Raw genomic sequence first — 12,796 nt, forward strand, 5'->3', positions numbered from 1 at the left:
ACTTCGTAGGCAGTTTGTATTAATCACGGTTAATGACGTTTTCTTTTTCACCTTGAGTAAAATGTAATCCGGTAGTTGTACGGCCAGAGCCTAAATAGCGGGCAGTTATTTATTAAGCGTCGTGCGTGCGCCATAGCTACCAGCTCACAGGTGGTGGTGAAAATGACGCAAGCTCTGCTTGTATTTTGTTCAATATAGTATGAAAGCGAGACGCTTAGGGCACCACATTCTGGAGACATACTTAATATCACCGCTTGAAAAGCACCTAAAAAGCACAGTGAGATAACACTGAAGACGATGAACGTGAAAACCAATGCGCGATTAGGCTGACGCTGGTGAAATATTTATTGCAATATAGGTTCATTTGATGAATGCTATGAAGTGCCATTACTACGCATGATATCTTCGTCATAAAAGTTTGAGCTAGTTACACGATGCTATTCAGTTAGGCGATGTGCTCTGTATGCTTAGCCCACTCGATCGTCCAAGAAAATTCTGAACTGTGTGCCCTCACGGAATGAATAAAATGTTTTTATATATATTTTAAAGCTGCACATGCTTTTACAGGTTGCAGACATTTATGCAGGCTACTGTGCTATCTACTCGAGATTAACCACACCACTCTTCGTGCAAGAAAGTTTATTCATCATGTTCCGTGGTTTCCTGGACTCCTGTGCAGAGATGTTAGTGTGTTCGTGGCTGTCGACTGTATTGTCTCTTTCGGTGCTTTAATGACTCCATTTTGTTTGTCATACGACGAGGTGTAGCCGGTGCCAACAAAAAGCGCCAACTCCTTTACTACTAGAGAAACATAAATACCCAAGTCAGTGGACGGATTCGTAGCCGTCGCCTTAGCACAATTGGTAGTGCAACGGACGCAATGCGGAGGTTGTGGGTTCGGCTCCCACCGGCTGCACGTTATCTTTTCGTCTACTTTCATTTCCCTTTTCTTTATTATTTTCTACATTCGAATTTCAACCACAGCTAATTTCCCCGTTGCTTTCCTTGGCTTCATTGTCTGGTGGCTTTATATGGTCATGATTATATATTTTTTATTTGAAACATACTGTCAGCCTTGCACAGGCCGTTACAGGAAGTGGGACATAAAGTACACGCAAAAGTACATGTGGTACACATATTTGCAGCAACAACTTGTACATTAAACAAGCCATTACGCCTCGTTAAATATATATATATATATATATATATATATATATATATATATACAATTTGAAAAACATACGACAGATGCATAAGAAATAGGAAATCAAGCTTAAAACCATACGCCTCAAGTCGCAGAGTTGTTGAACACTTCTTAAGATACAGGTGCAGCTCAGCGCCAATGTAGTATTGGCTGCTATTAGTTTGCCACGTTTTCGGTACCCAATTTCTGTGCACCCTTTGGAGTCAAGTTTACACAGCGTGTCGTTTGCCTTTCTCGGAGCACCTTCTGGGACAAAGAAATACGAGACAAATGTCTTCGTCCTCTACTATGCCGCTGGACACTAGAGAGAGAGTGGGTACGGGATCGGTTTCAGTATGGCAATATTTGTATATAAGAAAAACTCGAGTAGAAATTCACCGAAGAGCGAATGATGTTTTTTTTATTTATTGCTTAAGCCGTACTTGCAGTTTACTGCCATTTTCGCAAATAGAAGCAAGTGTGGATTTTCGAAGTAGGTTTCTGAAGGCCAGCCCTCATTGGAAGCGCCAAACCCGTATGAATTTTCACTCATACCGACATGTGTAAACGCCATCAACGTGGCTTCAGAACCTGTTTTCATAGTGCTGAGCGGACGTCGTCATTCGTGCCTATTTCAATCTTGCTATTCCTTTTTTTTCCTTCTTTGATGATTTTAGTCTCGTTCTCTTGTGATCAGTATCGGAAATTAAAACTTTCAATTTAGCAGAGCTGCTAATGACGTAGGCGTGATCTTTCGAAGGACACATGCAGCGTATGATATTTCATACAGCGATAAGTAAAAAAATTCTCGACGAAATCAAAATGAATGTGAACGAATATATGGCTAAATATGAGCGTCAATCTCCTTGCCTATTTTAGATAGCCAAAATATAGCAGACTGCCTGTACTCTTTCGCCCCCACGCTTCCGCCGCCTCCCCCGCAACTCCACCCCCTACCCATTTACTGTTTTTCTGAATCTGCTTTTTTTTTTTTAAGTATATCCAGGTTTCTGAGTATACTAGATTTCGAAAGCCGCATTTTGCTGGTACTATTTTTTTGCTATGCAGCCGCTGTGACCTTGTGAATGTCGGTTATAATTATTGCTGGAAAACTGCGAAAGCTTTAGAAACGTGATCAGTGGCCGGGTTTTGTATTAAAGGCTTTGTAGCCCTCCGTGGAACTTCCCGCTTTGAATGCCGAACTAATTTAAGAAGGCAGCAGATTTGAGCCCGGATTTTTCCAAAATGTGCGTCGCAGATTGAGACATCTAACCGCTTTCTGCCATGTACCTGAACAGTTGCGCTAAAAATTCGCATTGGAGAGTATCGTAATCGTCAATGAATTTTTTATATACGATGAACAGCTCCAATCGCTTAGATTTGTTATGTCGGACTGTATATTACAAACGCGTTAGAATCGTTAGATATGTTCCCCGTATTAGATTATTCGCTGATGATTGTGTGATTTACCACAGCATTTGTTGTGACGCTGAAAGCCTAGCTTTGGAAAAATATTCTCATGTACTCAATTATTGGTGTAACTCCTGGATTTACATTTTATAAAAAACCGAAACGATGTCTTTCACTGACCACATTCCTTGGATAACAAGTACTTACAGAATTGAAAACTAGCCAGTCGCACCTATATACTAACAACTTTTAAGCACTTTGGATTGCACTTGCAACGCGACTTATCATGACAGTGCGACATTGATCATATGCTTGCATCCGCCGACAGCTCATTATAAGACTGCGCAAGTGCAGCCTTCAACATGCACCCATCCACATTCGTAAACTTCTTACATGTCATCAATCTGTCCTAACGCAGAATATGCATCCGCCATCTGGGACCCGGGAGCAGGCTTATATTACTGTTAACAAAGTATCCTTGCAAAAGCATGCTGTGATTCATTTACTGCTCTGAATACTCAAGTTTCACTAGCGTCACTTAAAACACACTGAATTGCCTTAACTATCGTATTGCCGCAGCATTGCTTACCATTCACTGCTTCACAAGCTTTATGACCATCCAACTGTGCATCGCAATTTCTTCCAAAAAACCACAGCTGCGTTTCGTGCCCAGATCATCCTTAGACAATCAAACGCGTGAGGTACAACATATCTCACCTAGACATGTCATATATTCCTCTCATATGTGTCACTGCTCCCGCGTTCGTCGTCGTCTTCTTCCACAGCTGGCTGCGTTGCCGCTCATTATTCCAGCGTAGAATTTCACTTCTCTTCTGTCTTCGTAATGGGGAGGCCACGTTTAGGGGGGTATGAGCCATTGCTTAAGGGGATATGAGCCATTCATTGTCTTACGTAACGAATAAATTTCATTTTGAAGCAGCTTAATTTCGAAGGATCGCAAGCGACAAAGGTTGGCGAATGCTGCTAACCAAGCCACCGAGCAAACTCGAGACATAGAACGCAAGCGACAACGGCGGACTGCGGGCATACCTTCAGTGACGTCGTTCTCTCCGTCGCAGTCGAACTTGTGTGCAACCTCATCATTGAGAAATACTCTAATGAACCCTCCAGATTAACCTGGTGATAAACACCGTGGCAGCACGTTTGAGCTTCGCAGGTTAACCATCTTCACGGAAGGGAAGGGCCGACGAATTTGTTTTACTATCTCCGGGGACACCACCAGATTTTGCGCCTCAGGAGCTATATAATGCTTTCGAATTAATATTGAGACGACAAAAGTTTATTGAATATTTCCTACGCTCACAATTAAGCAGAAGCGCTAAAGTTGTACCCCACATTGCTCTTTTGATGCCCTCCACTTTACCGGCCATCAGCTCGGTGTCGTGCAGACATTACTCAGGACAATGGAAACAGAGGATAACGGCAGTGTAGTGGTTTCTAGCACTTGCTGAAGAGCTTTTTCACCAAGACGGTAATTACTGGAATCATATTTAACTTCGCTGTCACACTGGACACAGCGCTTCCGTCATTTTCAGAAAATTTGATCGTGGCGGCCTTGATAGTTCTCCCAGGACAACTGGACAATTTTACGCCATTCCTGACACACTTACAAGGCTCCGCAACGCTTGCATGCGTAATTTACGGCCAAGGTCGCAATAGGCCGTAATAGTATGAACCTCGTATAAAGCTTGAAAATCGCGGGAATACGAGGGTTCCGTAATCCTTTGCAAGAGTCACAATTGCGCTTGAATCGCTAGAGTATCTTCACAAATCAAACCTAAGGCGTCCTCCATTTTCGCTGACTGGGAAGTTGGTGTGAGCTACAGTCCTTCGAGGACTTTGGGAAACATTACGAATAGAAGTCGTATAACGCTTTAAGGCTCATTCACACCGGCAACTTACAGTGGCCGCGCGACCAAGTTGGTCGCAAAGCGACCAGTAGCAAATGGTCGCAAATGGTTGCTTTTCTCGAAAAGCGACCATTTTGGGCCAGTCGCTCGTTGCTCGATTTTACAGTCGCGCTATCGTGGTCGCAAATGTGCTCAACTAATGAGCGCTGCGCCGAAAGTGATGTTATGTGTTTTAATCCAGCGTCCTCCACGCCAAATGCCATGTCCACGCCACCATATGCAGACTACAGCTAGGCCGGTAATTGGTGTCTTTTCTTGTGATACTGGGACGCAGCAGTTGCAGCAACGTGTCGAATGTACGCGGTCGCATTCGCTGGAAGCTAAACAGCACGAAAAGAAAGCACAACACAAACCCTTCTTCCAGCTTCCGTTTGTTGTATGAGCACGCCACCCAAAGGTGAACAGCGGGAGAAGAGCTTCGCTCTGATATTATGCACCGAATCTCACCCAATATGAACTAGAAACTACAACTTGCTCTCGATAATACTCGTTGTCATGCGCACGATGTTTGGGCAGGAGGTGGCTTGCGTGGCCGGCCACTTCACGCGAGCGGTGGCACGGGCGCACCCACCAGCGTCGCGTTTTCTTCGGAGGCTTCCGCGCTGCCACAGCTGACACCACGGCAGAGCATATCAGCACAGGGACAACGTCTTCCTGTTCGCTCGAATCAAAATCCATGACTGTTGCCGGAACGCGAAATCAATTTACATAGTGCCAGCAAAGTGCGCGCGAACTGCGTAGATTCCTATAGTTCTCGCCAAGAACGATAATCTCCGGGATTGCGACTTGCGGATCGCGCTCAGCCGTGCTTGCCGGTGCGAACATCGGTCGCTTGCTGTCGCTTTTTGATTGCGAGTCGCAAATGGTCACGCGACCTCCTCAAGTCGCCAGTGTGAATGAGCCTTTAACTTGTAGCTGAAAAAGTATTCTTTTTTTTTCACGTACACTGACGCTCTTGAAACAGCGTTCGAAGCCAACTGTTGAAACAACTTGCGTCACTAAATATGTGGCATGCATACATATATGCAGCTCTTCAAAGAACCTCTTTCACGTCGACTTTGGTCACTGCAGATACAGGACTCGGTAGATACGGCTGTTCAATGTAACCCTCTGACGCCCACTTGAAGCACTGGGTACGTATGTGCCACTCGGTCTATGGTGATCTTCAATGAACCTCTTTCGCGACAACTTGGGTCATTGAGTATGTGCCAGTAGGTGTGCGGGAAGCGAGGGAACAATTCTCAGCGTTCGTAACCACCGGCGCGCGCTGCTTCTGGTCTCAGAGGCCACATGGAGACTTCCCGGCAGTGCCACTAGATGGTGCAGCGTGTCCATAAGGAAGCCCGAAAGAGGAGCCCGGTTACTGCATGATGCGCTTCACAGCGTTCGCACGGACCGGCGGGCCATGCATTTCGGAGGTCATGTGCAGGCTTCATAGCGGCGCCGTGAGATGGCGGCGAGTGTTCTTAAGGAAGCGCGAAAGAGGAGTTGCGCTGCATTACAGACTTCATACAATCTCGTTTCGTCGGGGGGCAATACGTTGCGTCGCGATATGGATTAGATGCGAAACGAATTACCATCGACTCCCATCGTGAAATGGGTTGCGACGTTTTTAACACGAAAGTGTTTTATGCCGGGGTCCACCAAGACTTCACTGACGTATTTCCGTCACGGAAATACGTCATAGAACATAATACAAAGAAAGAAACCAGAAGAAAAAGTTCCACAAACATGCAAAATTTGGAAATCGAACCCATGACCTCTCGGTCCGCGACGATAGATCGCCGAGCGTTTAACCCATTGCGCCACAAACGCATTTGCAGAGAGCTACACAGACGCGCCTTATATATCTAACACTCCTCCGTGTACCCGCGCTCTTGCTCGGGGCGGTGCCGCCGCCTACGAGCAGAAAAGAGAAGTACTGCATTATGACACTAACGCGCACCGACAGTGAACGCTTCGGTGGTCTCAGCACTACGAAGCCTCGATGCCAGCATTCGAAGGGACGCTGGCATCAAGAAGCACTACCAACGCCACCTAGGTGGCGTTCACCGTACTCAGCACAGCGGAGCGTGGCCTCCGCAATTAGCTCTGAAAATGTTTCTGAAGTTGATCGCGGAGGCTGCAATTACGACGCGCTGTACGCGCTGATTTGACTCGGTGACGATTCAGTTACGTGCTTTGTCTTGCGCGTTGTATTATTGCGATAGCAATTATATGGACACTCAAAAGCAGATTTCTGCCGTCGCCGTCGCCGTCGCCGTGAGGTTCCGTATGACGTCAATGGAGATGAAATCGTCGCCGCGCGCCGCCGAACGCTGTATGTGCGAGTGAAAGGGCGCGAGGGACGCGCTCTTTCACGGGGAGTGAACGCACGGCGGAGAACAAACGCGCGTTCTGCGCCGTGCTTCCTTAAGGGCTGCAGAAGTAGGCGTCTCTTTCCTCCTTTACAATCACCATATATGTAGAGCAAACGCGCTTTCTTCCGACGCGCGAGAGGCCGTGGGGGAGGGAAGGGAGGCGACGTTTAGCTGCGGCACCAAGTGCAGCAGAAATAAGCGTTACTTTCTTCTTCAATAAAATCACTACTAAGTGCCTATTCATATCAGAGGCTCCGGCAACAGTCACAAACGCCGCAGGCATTTTGAGCGAACGCGGGCAAAACGCCGACGGCGTCGACAACAGTTCTGCGCGTTGCCGGTGCTGCTGCATGTCCAAGTTTATACAGCTGATAAAGCTAATATCATTACTCCGTGTAGCTCTCTACAAATTTGCTATCGCAATTGATGCTTCGCCTTTCAGGTGAAACTGCGACAACTTTTTAGTGTGTCAGTTACGTGCTTCGTCTTTCGCGTTGTGCTAGCGTGTGCAGCGTAGTGCAGCTTCCATATGCACGACGGTTGCTCATGGTCATCGACGTTGGTAGTCGTGATGGAGGAGACGTGCCACCAGGCGTCATCGTGGGTGCATCAACGCCTAAGGGCGCTTTAGCCACAAAACACCAATAGACATTATATATCAATGTGCAATAAACATTACACTACTTCTGTGAAGACACGTTTCACTTTCGTGTTCTATACCGATTCCTATATAAGAGGTATCAACCACATTTTTTTTAATGTGTCAACTGTTGGCACGATCAATTCACTCGAAACATCAGGAAAACTGCCGACATGGTTTGTAATTTCTACTTGTGAAGTCCTAGAAAACTTGTCTGTGTAATTTCTTGAAAAGGCGGAAAAAAGCTTTTACCGTACGTCACTTTGAACAAGAGGGCCCTTTTAGCGAAAATGAACAGAATGTCTCCCTACTTTATCCAGGAGACTGGAAAAACAAACTACGGGCCCTTCATAATGCATAAAATGGAAAGAACAGCAGTATTGAGGAACTTCTTTTCAAAGCTCATAATTAACCTACGCATCGTAAATTTTCGGTACTCGTTCCCCATGACAAAGATTTCAACTCTCATTCTCTCCAAATATAACGTTGCTGCTACCGATGGGAAAACTTTGTGTTTTATAAACCGTGTCTCAACACGGTTTATAACCCTGTTGAGACATGGTTATAAATATATAGACCCCCTTCTTGAAGATTTACCGGAGCACTATAGGCTCGGTGAATGATCTAGGTGTTATTGGCCACCCTGCCAACCCGCATGCAAGATTTTCAAGCGCTTCTGATAGCACTAAACTTTTACCTGCAAATGCAATCACTCGCTTCCTTGTGTAATCAAGGACACATGAACTTCAGCCTATGATCCAAGGCGTTTTCCCAAAGGCAGATTTGACAACAACTCGATCGCGTCGATCTACAGGTCATTGAAACTGATCTAGTCCCCAGGCCATGACCCTTCGATATATAAGCAGGGAACACGTTTTGAGTAAACCAATGGAATACAAATCAAAATGTTGCGAACGAATTATGCTGCCCATCCCTGTTGCGGACAGCTCATAGCGGCAAGCAGCGGGAAAGCAATGACAAGGGCCTCTCCTGATGAGAACATGGTGATAGAAAGAGCCCGAGTGATTGAGAGCCGCTGCCATGTAGTTTCCACGTGGACGCATGGCGGAAACGAAGGCGGGAACGATCTAATAATCCGAAACAGCCTGAACAAAAGTACAGACAATTGAGTAAAAAGATAACGGAAAGCTTCGCGTGACACACACTGATGGATGTAGGGTGCCCTCTGGCTAAGTGATGAACGCACGTGAGCTATCGTAATAAACCACCTAGACCCAATATGTGTGTCGGTAGGCGCCAGCGATTTCTATTCTGCGCACAAACACTATTTGTTTTTAACGATCAATATCTGCTGAAGTCGATCAGCACAGTCTTTAGGCGCTTTCGATCTGCGAATTGGTTAGCGCTCTTCTTGAACTCTGCGGCGTGACCTGTTCATTTAGTTCACAGACATCGACATCATTGAAAGAAAAGGTATTAACTTTGCATAGTCTCCTTCAACATGTGCCAAGATCGAGGAAATACTTTCATGATCGCTATGATCATGTCAGTAAACACATACAATCAGGGGTGAGTTCAAATGTACTGACAATGATAAAGTATGGGAGTTTACATCTATTCTGCTAGCTATGACGCATATACTGTAAAGACACGAATAACCCTAGTTTATGCTTGCTTGGCCATTCGTAAACCAGACGTGTTGGCTTTATAAGGTATGACCGACTATTATAGAGTATCAGTTTGTGCGTAAACTTCATAAAGTGTGTGTAAACTTCTTATCGCTCCCAGCAAGGAGCAAGGCAGCAATAACGCCAGTAGCGACATCTGGAGATCAAGTGTCCAACCAGAGAACACCCGAAACTAATACTGCACGGACCCAAACATTCTACTACATTGCTGGTGTAAAGCGTTAGTGGTGACATAATCGTAAACGTGGAGTACTTCTTGGATGTTTCGTGAGAATAACACTAACGCACAAATCGGCACAAAACATAGTAGTTTGACAAAATGCACCAAGGTGTCGCTACCACCTCTGATACTGAGCACTCCGCCGTGTCCACCGAGGGCGAGTTCGGTTCCAATGACATGGGTACCACACCTGGGCACCACCCATCCTGCAATGACCCCATGGCAACCACTCAGCCACAGTGCAGGCCCCGACCTCTTCCGAATGGTTGGAGACATAGTCCGCCAACAGGTGGCGCTGCAGTGGCCAATGTTAACTACAGAGGCGACCCGAACGACCACGTAGAGCGTAGGCTACGGCCCCGCAGAAGCCGGCATCGACATCGTCATCCCCACTGCACGCGCAAAACCACGCAAAATGTCGGTTTTCTCAACTTGCATGGAGCGCGTAAATCTGGAAAATGGGCAGAACTGTACCAGTTACTCGACGATGAAGGTATGACGGTATACGCTGTCGCCGAGACGCACCTCCTTGGTATTGAAGAGCCTCTAATCCACCCTCAGTGGCACTGGGCGGGTACCAACCGCGGCCCAACCGGCCGCAAAGGCGGCGGTATCGGCGTCTTGTGGAGGGCTGGTACCTCCTGGACCAGACTCGAGTGCACGTGCAGCGAACACATGTGGGTGAGCGGCGACATTCTGGGCATCCCTGTCCTGCTGGGGATTGTCTACCTTCCAGTCGACCGCGGACACAACGATGGCAACGTGCACATCATGCGCTGCATTAGGGAGGATGTAAGTCGCTGGGCGACAGGTAAAGAGGTACTGTTGCTAGGTGACTTCAACGGCCACATCCAGCCCCTGGACGGCTTCCAAGATCCCAACGGTGAGCTCCTACAACAGACAGCCCAGGATCTGCCACTGGAGGTGCTCAATCTCCGACCAGACTGCGAGGGGGAATTCACACGGTGTGCTAGGGCCAGCCGCAGCTGCATTGATTACGTGTTAGCATCCCACAAGTTGGCGCAACGAGTTCAGCACGTCCGCATTGACGAAGCGGGGCAGTTTAGCGCCAGCAGTGACCACAATCGCATCAAGGTCACCTTCACCGCCTCTATTTGGCGAGATCGACACAGGGAGCAGCGTGAACCATCCCGACGATATCTTCCGGCCTCAGCGTACGAGGCCGTTGCATGGGACTTTGAGATACGTCTGCAGGTTACGCCGCCAAGGAACTATGAACAATACGTTGGGGAACTGCGGCGCATCATGCATGCCCACGAGATCCGCTCCAACTCGAGAGGCGGTGTGCGGCGCAACGGCTGGTGGGACGGGGAGGTGAAGGCAGCACTGGACGCACGTAAAGGGGCCAACCGTCAGCATTGTGCCGCGGTGACAGCGTCACTCCCCTCCAACGTGTGCCAAGATCTGTGGCACCAGTACCTGGCCTGCAAGCGCACTATGCAGCAGGTTGTACAGCGTAAATTCGCGACACACGACAACGCCCAGCTGAGGTCCATGACAACTGCGGGGCGCCAAGGAGGCCGAATGTTCTGGGCGTACGTGTCAACACTCAACCGGAAACCCGCCCCACCGGAGCTCCGTGATCAGACAACAGGTGAGCCAGTCAGTGACATCCCAGAACATCTCACCCGACACATGGCGCAGTTGTATGACCCCGCGCTGCCCACTGCAACCGAAGAGCACTATGCAATGTCAGCTCCAGAAAGCGGTAACTCGGTCATATACGAGTGCAAATGACAGGTGTCCCGACTCGCGCTGGACTGCGCGCTTGCTCGGACAGACTCGCGCACCGCCCAGGGACTGGATGCGATACCGGCGGGCTTAGTGAAAAACCTGGGGGGCATAGCACGCGACACCCTGGCTCACATGTTCACCGAGATTCTGAGCGGGGAGCCAGTTCCAGCTAACTGGCAGTGTGGTCGTGTGTGCCTTATCCACAAGAATGGTGGGGACGCTGGCCTCATACAAGACTACCGACCCATCACGGTGACCAGTGTGGTATACCGGCTCTTCACTACGGTGGTAAAGAGCTGGCTGAGGGCCTGGGCGGAGCGATCGGGTGCCCTGACAGAGCTACAGAACGGCTTCAGATCAGATCGTCGTCTGGAAGACGCTGAGCCAGACCATTGATCTGACCCGGAAGGAATCGCGGGGTCTGGTCGCATGCTTCCTCGACGTAGCAAAGGCGTATGACGGCGTCCCTCACGAGCCGATGCTGAGCCGAATGTCGGCCCTGAATATGCCACCACCGTTGGTAGACATGCTGCGGAGACTATACAAAAACAATACAGTTGTTGCCTGTCTGGGCGGTGCCCAATCGCTACCAGTGCCAGTGCGCCGAGGCCTCAAGCAAGGCTGCCAGCTCTCCCCGCTGCTATACATGTTGTATGTTTCGGGGTTGGAGCGAAGCTTGATCGACTCGAGGCTGGGCTTCCCGTTCCGGTTTCTCAATGAGGGGCTACCGGACACCTGGATGCTGCCTGGCCTGGCCTTCGCCGACGATATGGTGCTCCTGGCGGAAAATGTCATCGACCTCCAGAAACTCGAAACCCTGAGCGCCACCCATCTCGCCCGCCTCGGCCTGTCCTTCAACCCAAAGAAATCCGCAGTTCTACAGTTCTCTGGCAGACCAGAAGAGAACGCGGTGCTCTTACCGGACAACGACAGTTTCCCGTAGGCCAATGAATATCGCTATCTTGGTGTTCCCCTCTCTACATCACTGGATCTCCTGGGGGCACACGAAGAACACTTGCGACAAGCATGCCGAAGAGCCGGTGCCGTGCTGCGCCGGCGGTCACTGTGGGGGAGCAACCGCTACATACTCGTTCGCGAGCTATGGAAGGCTGTCCACGTCCCAGCGCTAACCTTTTCCAACGCGGTGGTATGTATTTCGGATGGCACCCGAGCGTGGTTGGAGCGCGGGCAGCGCGAAGTGCGACGCGTGGCTCTCGGCTGCCACGGACGCGTGGCCATTGAGGCCATTCAGGGTGACTTGGGGTGGTCGTCATTCGAGGCGCGAGAGGCGAGCAGCAAGGTAGCATTTGAGGATCGACTTCGCCAAATGGAAGACCAGAGATGGGCGCGCCGTGTTTTCCGATACATGGGCTTCAGGGGCACCCAGACTGCATGGGCCACTCGAGTGCGCACGTTGAGCCGCAAGTTCGGCTTCCTTGTCCAGCCGCTACAAGCGTCAGGCGCTCAGAGGCGGAGCCACGCGGCACGGCAACGAGTACGCGAGGTCGAAACGGAGCAGTGGCGCTCTTCCATGCTTGGCAAATCGACCCTTGAACTATACCGCTCGCACAAGTGCACCCCAGCTACGGAAAACTTCTACGACAACGACACGGGGAGTGCACTGCTCTTTGAGGCACGCGCAGGAGCA

Source organism: Dermacentor silvarum, chromosome 3 (genome assembly GCF_013339745.2).
Source record: "Dermacentor silvarum isolate Dsil-2018 chromosome 3, BIME_Dsil_1.4, whole genome shotgun sequence".
Classification (NCBI taxonomy): domain Eukaryota; kingdom Metazoa; phylum Arthropoda; class Arachnida; order Ixodida; family Ixodidae; genus Dermacentor; species Dermacentor silvarum.